Here is a 6699-nt window from a genome sequence, read left to right on the forward strand (position 1 = left end):
TTGTGCATTAATTGAGTATGCTTATATATGATTGAGAGTTTATGTCTGATATCTGCAAAGTTTTCCTGGGCATCTTAATTCTAGATAGTTGCTTTTCTCAAGCGAGGAAAAATTGTGCACTATCCAAAGCTCCCCTAAGGTATTTTTTTTTTCTCTGACTTTTAGCTTCTGGAAATTCTAATGAGAGAGATTTTTTTGCTAAGATGGTCAAATTGACCAACTCGCTAGTTGAACTTAGAACCCATAAATTCTGGCATTCCTTCTAAGTTGCAACACCAAGTGACATAAAGCATTTAAAACTGAATAAATATGGATAAATAAAAAGATCCACTGCTTATGTGCTATAAATCTGTTCTTGAAATTTGTCCCTATAGAAATAGTCAGTGACCAAATCATTGCAGAAATAGATGGTCACTAAAGGACGATGTAAAAAAAAAAGTGTTACAGCTTAGGGGGAGTGTATCAGATGAGGGTGGCTAGGCCCTAGTAAAATAAGGTTTTACTTTTGACTGATCTAACATTGGTTTTCTCTGTTCTTTAGAAAATCCAGGTGATTTAAGTCATATCAGCGAAATTCATACTTTTTTGAGAAAGCTTTCACACACACACGCATTGCATAAGTTAAGTTTACTATTGAAAATTTTCCATTTGTTGGGAAATTTTTGTGCTTATTGACTCTTAACTCTCAATTATATCTTGGTATATTTTTGAAATGCTATGTGACTGTTTTATCAGTTATTTATGCATGTGTGTTCTGAAGCTAACGTTAGGAATTTTTTTTTTTTTTTTTTCCATATTTCCCTCTGTTTTTCAGCTTCTAGTGTGAAGCGTCCAGACTAACATGTTCTTGCATCCAGACGTGCTCGGCTATGTCGATCTCTTATCTGACAGCATGCCGTCCGGACGAGTATGTACCACGTTCGGATGCAAGCTTTTTGCTTTCTCTGCCAAACACACACACACACACACACACACACACTACTTTTTGCCTATTCTATCATGTTGTGTTATGTGTGTTTTCTCTCGGACTGATCCCAAGATTTTGGCATTCTCTGCACATCTTTTCTCATTCCTAGGTATTTCCTTTGACTTTCCTTATTCTCTTAAGCTTTGGTTCTTTTTAGAATATTAGAATCTTTAATTGATTATGATTTGAGAGATTGTGCATGAATATCTTTTTCTATCTTTATGCTGGATAGATATTACTAATCTGTGCCTTTTGGATTGCTATATCTACTTTTGTATTTCTTTATGCATCCAATTGATAGCCATCATAATACCACATTCTGTTTGAAACTAACATGATCTAATATTTATTTTCATTTGGTTTCATTGTGGTGTTATTTTTGGATAGATTTCTGTTTAAATATTTTCAGGAATATGTTGTCCAACGGCTTCCAGCATAATGTCAGACAGAGGGTTCTTTGGAAAACAGACTAGTGTTGAAATCATATGTTCTAGAGATCTCAAATTTTAGATGAGCTCATTCCCCCTGCTCATACAGAGTCTTCTGTAACCTTTTCCTCTAGATCCGCACTAGCTAGAGATTCAATGGTGAATCTTCTTTATCATCTTGCAGACCACTTGTGTGACGACCCATTTTTTTTTTTTTTTATACAAAACATTTCATAAATATTAATCTCTTAAAATACTAATGGATCCTCACAGTGGCACGACGATGTGTCGCAAAGCCGACATATGGTACATACCCCATAATATATACCTGGTAAATCAGAGTACAACATCTAACTACTATGCAACGGAAAACATAAACTCAATAGCGGAAATCAAATCTTAAACATCTATCATAAATTAATAACTATAAGAGCCATTTAATATCTATGTGTTTAAGTCTTTCCACAATATAAATACATAACAAAATGGCTTTATACAATAACGAGTGACACATACGTCACAAGCCACAACAAAACCTATAAAACTGAGGACGCCCATGGTCCCACAATTACGACCATCGCGGCAAGTTTCGATCATAATATCCCAAATGCACGTCTACGACCCCCATCAACTACGACCCGAGTACCTGCAGCCGAAAGGACATCATCTATACGGTTGTGGGGGTTTGCCACATCCGTATAGGTGAAATGATGAGTTCACCACCTCAGTGATATTAAACTATCTGAGTTTTCGCAAAGAACCAACTTTTCTTTTTAGTCTCGCGTACACTATAACAGCTACCAATTTATAAAATTTTGTTTGAAAACTCCCGTAGCTGATTTAGCGAACACCGACTATCAGAAAACATTTAAAACATACTATGTAGTTGGAGCCATACGTAGAAGTTCCATTGGCATGGAAGCAACCGCGTATAAACCCACCCACAATAATACTTTTATGTTGGTAGCTCAGATGCACATAAGTCTAACGTTATTAACTGTGATAACACTATGCCTCAGGGAATTACAACTTCATGTCAAAGCATATAGTTGTCCATGCGGTTATTAGAGTAAGACTCTGATATCCAAGCACTTCTTACTGTTGTACAACGACAATACATCTACCTACTCCCAAGCCACACCGATATCGCAACCAATAACATCAAAACCAAGCACACTAAGCTTAAAACATGCCATCTCGCTCATTAGTACAAGCTTACTATCATTTTTCGAACATGGTTAACACGGAATCCTAGGGCATTACAACTTCATGTCGAGCACGTAGTTGTCCATGCGGTTACTAGAGTAAAACTCGAGTAAAACTCGAGTATCCAAGCACTTCTTACTGACGTGCCACGACAATTCATCTACCTACTCCTAGGACGCTGTATTACTCATACCGAACCATGACAATATTCTTGTTCGTCCAAGCTCAATGTTATAAAAATATGCAACTAGACGATAGCAGTATACATAAGCTCTTTTGCCATTAAAACTCTTAGGCATACTAATACGTCTAGTACAAAAACTACAATATTCTATATCATGAAAACATTATACAATTTAACAATGATATGCATGCTCATGATTGTCCTTCCATTCCTTATGTCAATCCTTTCATTCCTTTCATTCTTTGTACTTTGTCCTTTCATTCCTTTTATGCTCATACTTTATGCTTTACAATTCAAACTCTATTCCCTATTCTTTACAATAGCAGTATACATAAGCTCTTTTGCCATTAAAACTCTTAGGCATACTAATACGTCTAGTACAAAAACTACAATATTCTATATCATGAAAACATTATACAATTTAACAATGATATGCATGCTCATGATTGTCCTTCCATTCCTTATGTCAATCCTTTCATTCCTTTCATTCTTTGTACTTTGTCCTTTCATTCCTTTTATGCTCATACTTTATGCTTTACAATTCAAACTCTATTTCCTATTCTTTACAAATCATGCTTTCTTCAAATACAATAAACCAATTAACATGAAACTTTATCATTCTACTATGCATAATTTAAATCCCAACCGCAGCTCACATTCAAACACTTTGAAAATAATTCTACACATTTCATCCATACATCATTTCATAACATCATTGATATTATTTGAACATAGTTGAAACTACTCAAAACAACCAAAACAGATATATTCAACATACAGTTGGTTCGGATTTATAAAACAACATATATCTTTTGCAATTCTATAATATATAAAAATAACAGTTTCTTAGTGAGTAAAATATCACCTGGCTGCATTGGACTCACGACTCCAACTCTGCATTGAAGAACCCATTGAAGTCTTCATTATGACACAACCCTGCAAATACTTATAATGTTAGACTACGCTATGGAACTCGTTCTAGAACACTTAAAACTACCCACGTGCTCACACGTCGCGTTTTCCTCTTCTAAGACTAGTTAAGTACCCTACACTATTATTAAATTAACACTTAAGTTTAGGTTCCTTTTATTTTATTTATTAACATAAAGATGTATCAACTATTTTATTAGCTTATCTATTATTGTTGTATAACATTATTATTGTTAACCCATTTTTATAGCTTCTCATTTACTTGCTAAGTAGGCAATATATATTTAGCTCATATATATATGCATATGTATATATATATACATGAATACATATACACGCATGACACTTAAACCTAATCCGATGGTACGCATAAATACTATGTGTACATGGATAGGTGGGTTGGGTACTAAGTTGCCTCACATTGGATTCAAAGAACACTTGTGTACTTCTACCACCATGCCAATTTATACATGTTGTCTAAGGGTTACATGAATAATTTACCATTACATTTAATGCTTTGTTCTTCTTAGTTAGTAATCATCCAAGTAGTTTAGCCTTTAAGACCTTAATCATATTTAACTTATTTAGTACATCTTGTTAGATTAAATTATAATCACATATTAGGTATATTCATTTATTAACGCTAGTTGTTATCTTGTTCATTTATTCCCTTACTAGTTTATAACCAACTCAACTCCATTAAGGGTATAATCTAAAACATAACCAAAATTATCCATATTAAGTTCTATACTTAGCTACTTGACTCATTCTTCAATTACCGCCAAGATTAAAACCATATTACTTACAACCTCAACCTAATACAATCCCATAGTCACCATACCTATATAACGTTTCATTCCTTATTTCAACCACCCTCACTACTTGTACCAAAGGATCACACGCACTAACTTCACACTATACACCGACTCTCAATAGCTTCCCACATCAAGAAACCATCCGGTCACTATATATATAACCCCATATCACCCTTTTCACATAATCATAAATTCACAACCCTATACCATTTCATATGTATGCAAACCTCTAAAACTTTGCACAGCCACAGCCATCAAGGTTCACCAAATCAATACCAAAATGCCAACCAATCAACCACAAACATTACCTTCTATCCTTAATAAATAATCATTAGCCATTTATCATTAAAACACCAATCCAAATCAGATTTGCATTCCATTGAAACAACCATCACAAACTTCAACAATCATCAAAACAAAAATCCTCATCAAAGCCCCCAATCGGGACCTATCAACGTCACCTCTAAAAATCACATCTTCCCACAGTCGGTAAGCATCAAAAGCCTAAAACTAACTCCAATATCATTAAAACGATACAATGGAAACTTAATCAAATTCCACAATCCATTTTAGAACATTGAACGCAATCAAGCCTCACAAAACTAAAAATCCTTCAACAAAATAGACCCAAAAATCATAGTCAAAACAGCTCTCAAATCTGTCACCAAAATTCCAGCCATCATCTACTAAATTTCATTCCAAAACGAACCGAACCTAGCCCAACCAAACATTCAACAATCCACAAGAAAAGCACTTCACGGGTTCCACTCAAAACCAACAAGAATTACAAACCCAGACCACTACAAAACCAAGCTTGACAAATCACCCAATTTCATAACCTACGGCAACCCACCAAATCAACCCAACCGGTTCCTTTAGTCCAAGCAAGACAAATCCAACAACAAATAATCCAAGCCAAAGAGAACCCATCCAATTCTAACAAAATATCTAGGATATCCAAGCAAAATCAAGGACAAGAGCAAAGAGGAATTTTACCTTGAACTCCCGCATCTTTTGGTCTCAGATTGTGCAGAAAAATCACTCACTCTCGGCAGCCCAAACTCTCGGGTCAGTGGTGGAAACTGAAGAGAAGAAGAGAGAAGGGAAGAGGAGGGCGTCGGTGCTGCTGGCGGAAGAAGAAGAGGGGAGCGAGAGCGGAGAAACCGAGGGGGGGGGGGGGGGTTGCGTCGGGCCGAGCAGAACAGGGAGAGGGTGTGGGTTGCATGGAGCTGAGAGAGATGGAGAAGAAAGAAAAGGGAAGAGAGAAAGAGGGGCGTGCGGGCTGCTGGAGGGGAAGAAAGGGAGAAGAAAAGAGAAAGAGAAGAGGGAACATGTAGCAGGGAGAAAGAAAAGATAGAAAAGGGAGGTGCGGGTGAGGGGAGAGAGATCCGGGCAGCGAAGTGAGTGGCTAAGAGAAGATAAGGATATACTCTCAAGCCAATTAGATGATGCCACGTGGCAGAGGGAGATTGTCTTTTATTTTAATGCGTAGACTTCTATAAATTATGCTATGACCCCATAAAATTAAAATTTTATCATTTAATAATTAACGTTTAGCCCCACATATATTTAGACTACATTTTACTGATGCGATTAATTATTTATTCCACTAAAACTTTTTATTATTTTCAAAAGACCCATTAGAAATATTTTATTATTCTAATTCCACTATTTCATCTTAACTCATTTGTTACTTAAAATCTACTATTGGTCCCATCTAATTAATGAATATAATTTATTAATTGCCAAATGCCCTATTTATTTTCTTGGTCTTTACAACTTGTCTAGAGGATTTCTTTCTGCGGATGATCAGTTTCGGGCTAGAAGACTGAAGTGGCTGAAAATTTTTAGTCTATGGTTTCCCGGCTTCAGGAGCAAGAAGCCGAAGTGGCTCAAATTCAAGAAATGTGATATCTTGAGGTTTTGGTTTTCTCTTATGTTGATTTGAGCTTTTGATGAGACACTTTACTATTATTCTTGTTGTTTTGAATTTTAGTAATTGTGGTTTTCTCTTATACTCTGTTTACCCTTTCTCCTTTTGTGACAAAAAGGTGGAGTATTTTTTATGTTTTGGTATATAGACCAGGAATGTATTTCCAAACCGGTCATGTGTTTTTTTCCCAGAATGGCCAAAGGAGGAGTTTGTTAGTATTTTATATTGGCTACATT

General features: G+C 35.7%; 1 long non-coding RNA gene across 1 annotated transcript; it reads right to left on the minus strand.

Annotated features, from left to right (window-relative positions):
* Positions 1-1832: 1832 nt before the first annotated feature.
* Positions 1833-5812, minus strand: LOC133851084 (uncharacterized). The gene is made up of 3 exons (XR_009895738.1): positions 5527-5812; positions 3651-3721; positions 1833-2062 (listed from the first exon to the last, which is right to left on the minus strand). It is a non-coding gene; the product is annotated as an uncharacterized LOC133851084 (long non-coding RNA).
* Positions 5813-6699: the final 887 nt, after the last annotated feature.

The sequence above is a fragment of the Alnus glutinosa genome, chromosome 12, assembly GCF_958979055.1.
Source record: "Alnus glutinosa chromosome 12, dhAlnGlut1.1, whole genome shotgun sequence".
Classification (NCBI taxonomy): Eukaryota; Viridiplantae; Streptophyta; class Magnoliopsida; order Fagales; family Betulaceae; genus Alnus; species Alnus glutinosa.